This window comes from Acanthisitta chloris, unplaced genomic scaffold (assembly GCF_000695815.1).
Source record: "Acanthisitta chloris isolate BGI_N310 unplaced genomic scaffold, ASM69581v1 scaffold29467, whole genome shotgun sequence".
Taxonomy (NCBI): Eukaryota; Metazoa; Chordata; class Aves; order Passeriformes; family Acanthisittidae; genus Acanthisitta; species Acanthisitta chloris.
The window spans coordinates 3880-9149 of NW_008683653.1; the positions used below are offsets into that span (position 1 = coordinate 3880).

Genomic DNA, 5270 nt, shown 5'->3' on the forward strand with positions numbered 1-5270 from the left:
GAAACACAAAGTCATCGATTAAACCTATCTACTGAATTCTGTGGGAATGAAGATGATGAAAACTGCAGACAGACTACCCACAGGCACAGAGACTGCTGGTGAGCGGTGACGTAAAACTCCGGCTCAGGACCACCTGCATGATCCATTTCCAGATTTAAAGGTCTTCCAAGCCATTTGAAATTGCAGCAGTGGATTCAAGTGTGATTAAGTCTATCTGACAGGCAAATGATCTTAGGATGAGAGGATTTTATTACAACAATCAGACTACTATTAAATATCAGCACCTAGAGAATGCAGCTGTAAAGTCTTCTACATAGGGACGGTAAGTCAGTAAGTTTAATCTTCTATAACATAGTTACATGTAAGTATCACTATTAAAGACTAATCTTTGTGCCTAACACTAGAAAGTATTTTCCAATTATAACTTTCAAATTACCTCATGAATATATATGTCTATATTTTATATTCACGTTACTTAAAAAAACAGCAATTAAGTGATTTACCTCACGAGCTACAGTGAACTGGTGGCACTGTCAGAAACAGAACCAACCACCCAACCAATACACAGCTGACAAAATCAAACTGCCCCTCAAAGAGGAAACCCTGGATGCTGCAGTAGTGCTGCAAGTTCCCTCAATGTCATAACCATGCCAACCTGCCAAGATATGTGTCAAATAATTCTGACATTTAAATTTTGCAATGCACCTTGGAACTGTAAAACATGCAGGACTAGTAAATGTTTAAATTTTGCAATGCAACTGTAAAACATGCAGGACTAGTAAATACTATCGATATAATATACAAGGTAACAAAAAGTTAATTCATTCGATTTGCAGATACTAGATCTCATTCCAGGTAATTCTAGTAGTAAGTCTTATTCCTAAACAACCATCTTCTCTCTTCAAGTACCTGATCTTCTTTTGAAAGAACAGGACATAAAAAAGAGTTGATACAAACTCACCCAAGCTCCTCCCTCAGACCTGAGCATGATTTATTGCTCCTATGTAAAAGTGCAAGGCTACTGAATCCCTTCACTCCGTGTCCTGGGTTATACTTTAATTTTGAAGAAAAAATAAAATTAAGAGAATAAAACTGGGGTTGATCTCCAAGGTATGCAAAGCCACATAGTTTGATATTCAAGAACACTCATGTTCTTGTAGCTTGTCTTACTCCTAGTTATGATTGTTCTACCAAAGGCATTTCTGACAATGCTAGTGAGACCACAACACAAAGAAAACCAGAAGGAGACAAGGAGGGCTGAGCTCTTATGCTTTTCATGGAAAATGTAAGGAAGCAGAAAGACTAGGGGTCAGGAAAGACTCACAGATATCAGCAAGAATGCAATGTGCACCTAGTGCAAAAATCTCCCATATTTTTTTCAGGATTTACCCAGTTAGGTAAATATTGTTTCTGCTTTTCAAATATAGAGTACTACTGCAAAACTCTTGACCTACAGCTTTTCTCCAAACCCCATGGCATGTAACCATAACAGTGACCATCAGGTCTGTGTTCAAGCTCCTGAACAAGCAGAGGTATTACTAACCCACTGCAGGTTTGCTTCAAACAGTCACACAGTGCACATGTTTGCACACCTACGCTTGAAAAACAACATCCATTTCAGCAGAAAACCAATGAGAGGCCAAAGTGACATCCCTGAGTGGAGTGAGAGCTTCAGACTGTGCACAGATGTTCTCCTGACCGTGGAAGACCAACTACCCCCAGACACTTATCGCAATACTCCTGCTTGACTCATCCATGCTGCTGAAGTAACTTCTCTTTCATTACCTCAAGCAAAACTGGCAGGGTTTGCTTAAACAAGATGATTCTTCCTAATAGGATTCAAAGAATGCATATACAAACTGCTCTGAGTGCAGACACCTCCTGCAATGGGATGATTGTGAGCAGCTGGAGGAGATCAACTGTCCCACTAACACTGCTGAATCCACAGCAGACTGTGTCAAAGACCTAGATAACATGTCCTTCAGAATCAAAAGATATTTCTCTCTAGAGTCCAAGGCAAATAAACAAAACCTGGGACAAACTGTGCTCTTAATAATATACAGTTCCTCCTGTCAAACACGTACACATGCTGTGGTTTAAGAGACATAGGAAGAATTATTTGATTCTCTGGATAGAAAAGGCTTTTTGGTAGGACTTGCCAAGCATATGGAAACTATGGAATGAGCAATATTGCCATCTACTGGTGCCACAGCCAACGTCTTCAGGGTACTGCAAAGCTCCAAACATTTGGGTCAGAACAGAAAATACCTCTCTTTTTCTCAGCGCATAGCATTTGTCTGTAGACAACATTAAAATGCATCGTTTGCTCGCAGTTCATGCTCAAAGCTTCTGCCATTTAATGAATTTTTACATAAACAACACGGGTTGGGTTTTTTTTAAACATGAAGCAAAATTTTACTTTCCGATTCAGTTCAGATCACCTTAAGTCACTGGGACAACTGAGTCCCACCAGAAAATGGGATGCTGATCTTGGCATTACTAGTGTAAATCCTTTAGCACCCTGTTTTTGCTGAGAGCACTGAAAATGCTCTGCAGGGACACTGACAGCCTTTGGATCAATCTTTTAACTTCGAGTAATTCCTCACAAGACCTAACAGCCCTTCCAAAACACTATTGACCAACTTCTTTCCCACAGAATCTAACCTGAGCTACTTGTTCATCCAGCATCTACTAAATTATCTCCAGCTTTATCAGGTCAACACTTAACTCTCTGAGTCACTAATAACAGAGTAGGAGTCGACTGTCAGTTGTGCAGCAATGAAGTCAGAACAACGAAAAATGTGCAAAATAGTTGTTGCAGTATATGACATTCTCCGAGGCACAAATGCTCCCTGAGATAACAGCTGTTTATCTGCGTGGCTGCTGGCAGCTCGATGAGATGATAGCTGGCAAACTCACATCCCACCACGAGCTAGGGAACACACCGGGTCTCCTGCAATGCAAACTGCCAGCTCTGCTGCTTCCTGCACGAGCAGAATCTCTGCACATCGAGTGCTCCCCTGGAACATCAGCACCCAGTGAGTGCTGTGGACATCGAATGGCTTTTATCTGCATTACTTAAAACTGAGAACATTGAATCTAAGAATGGTTCAGGAACTTTAAAGACAGTTAGTTAAAACAAAGCTGGCTGCAATGCTAACTTTGCTTTGTCTTTCAGGCTTAATTTAGAGTATTTTAGAATTTGTAGAGTTAAGAATCATAGAATTATAGAATTTTTTCAGGGGTTGGAATGGATCTTACACATCACCTACTCCCAACCCCTTGCCCTGGGCAGGGACACCTCCCACCAGAGCAGGTTGCTCAAGGCTCATCCAACCTGGCTGTGAACACTGCCAGGGTTGGGGCAGCCACAGCCTCCCTGGGCAACCTGGGCCAGTGTCTCACCACCCTCACAGGAGAACTTTTTCCTAATATCTAGCCTAAATTTCCCCTCCTTCAATTTGAACCCATTACCCCTTGTCTTGTCACTGCAGTTCCTAACAAAGAGTCCCTCTCTGGCTCCTTTTAATTGATGGTTAACTACAGAATCTTAAATTACTTTTTGAAACAAGTTTAATGCACTTAGTTGCATTCCTCCTGTGCATGTTTACAATCACATGCTGAAACTGCAGCCAGGACAACTGAGAGGCAATGGTGTGGTGGTCACAGCAAAGGTACTCTGTACCCTGCACATGCTCAGATGTAACACTATGTAAAAAATAAATTCTTGACAGAAAAACACTCCTAGAAACGAGAAAAATGAGCTGCAAGATATGTGGCCTTCTGAAGAAGAGATAAATTTGTGTCAGGGTTATTGTAAGCACTTTTGAAACCATAATTCTGATTAACATAAACACTTAAGCATGCATGTATCCATAATCAGGATAATGCATGCCTAACACTAAACATATCCTTAAAAGCCACTGCAGATTAATGCTTTTTTATTGTATCTTAAGCACACACTACTCAGTGTCTGCACAAGGAATGCTTCACAGAGCAGGGCTGGCACCAGACCAGACCGAATGTTTCCAAGTATTATTCTTCAGCTTTTGCTTTTTTTCTTTTTCTCTTCTTTCTTTAAATTTTTTTTGGTAACTGGTCTCTTCCTTTCCATGTGGGAGATCACAGTTCTTACACCATATGGAGATGCAGCAGAAGCCAATTTAAACTTGGACTTGTAATGTGTCAATCGTGGAAAAGACTATTGCTTTCATTTTCTTAGTGCTGCTGATGGATTTAGGGTATTCCTTTAATATGATTTTTTCCAACAACAGACACTGTCCAGATACCTCTCTATTCCTGTCAGACTTTTCAGAATCTGCTTTTTCTGTATGCTCAACCGTAGTAGGAGAGGCAATACCAAAAGACAAAGAGAACAAACCTTTTGCTGCATTTGTTCTCAGAATCTGCTTTGATCAATTTTGCATGAGCATGTGCAGATATGTTTGTGCCAATGCAATTTCACTCGAATGTCTACTCTGCAGGCATGGCAGCTCTGAAAGCCTCTGGTCTACTGCAAGGATGAAATTATAAAAAGATTAACATTGGTGTTAAAAGTTGGGTTCTGTCTTCTAGGGTTTTTTCAGGAGTAGGCATATTTCACGTGCCTAATTCACAACTTCCAGAGCAATACAGACTTGTTCCTTCGTTTTTAGCCTCCCTAATTTTCCTTCTTGGCAATCTGCTGCATGTGAACGAGGCCATTCCTTCCAGACTGCAGAGCTTTAGGTATCCTAAACAATAATTAGTCATGCTTTCACTATCATTTTTAATCTATGCATTCAATCTCAGCAGCAGTACTGAGTGTGTTGGAAGAACTGCACCTAACACCGTTCCGAGAGGAGCTGTGGCTGTGGCAGAAAGCCACTCCTAGACAGCCTCAAACTCCTCGTGCTGCTCACAGCCATGCAAAGGGAGACTCTGAGCCTCAGTTGCCTCTTTTTTTCTTAAGGCAAACTTGCAGCAATAGTCACAGTGAATGAGAGTTTTTCCAGAGCAGATTTTGTGCTCTATCTGTACTCCAGCAGTAAAACTGTTGTACTTGCATTGTGTCAGACCTCAGCCATTGCCTTTCCATACTGCAACGAATGCTGGCAGCATTTTCTCTTTCAAAATACACAAATCAAGTCATTAGCCACAGCAGCATCTATAGGGATATTTCATTTGAAAGACATATCAGCATATGTCCTTTTTTTTAAATGTATGCATACTGACTTAAAATGTATATCCTGGGACTTGCCTCATTCCACCTTTACCTTCAGAGCAGGAAT

The 5270-nt window shown here is 40.8% G+C and overlaps 1 protein-coding gene across 1 annotated transcript in view; it reads right to left on the minus strand.

The window, feature by feature from the left end:
- Positions 1 to 5270, minus strand: part of DCP1B (decapping mRNA 1B) — a gene marked incomplete at its 5' end in the record, with an annotated part of 42940 nt that overhangs the window by 2049 nt on the left and 35621 nt on the right. The gene's annotated exons all lie outside the window — the stretch shown is intronic.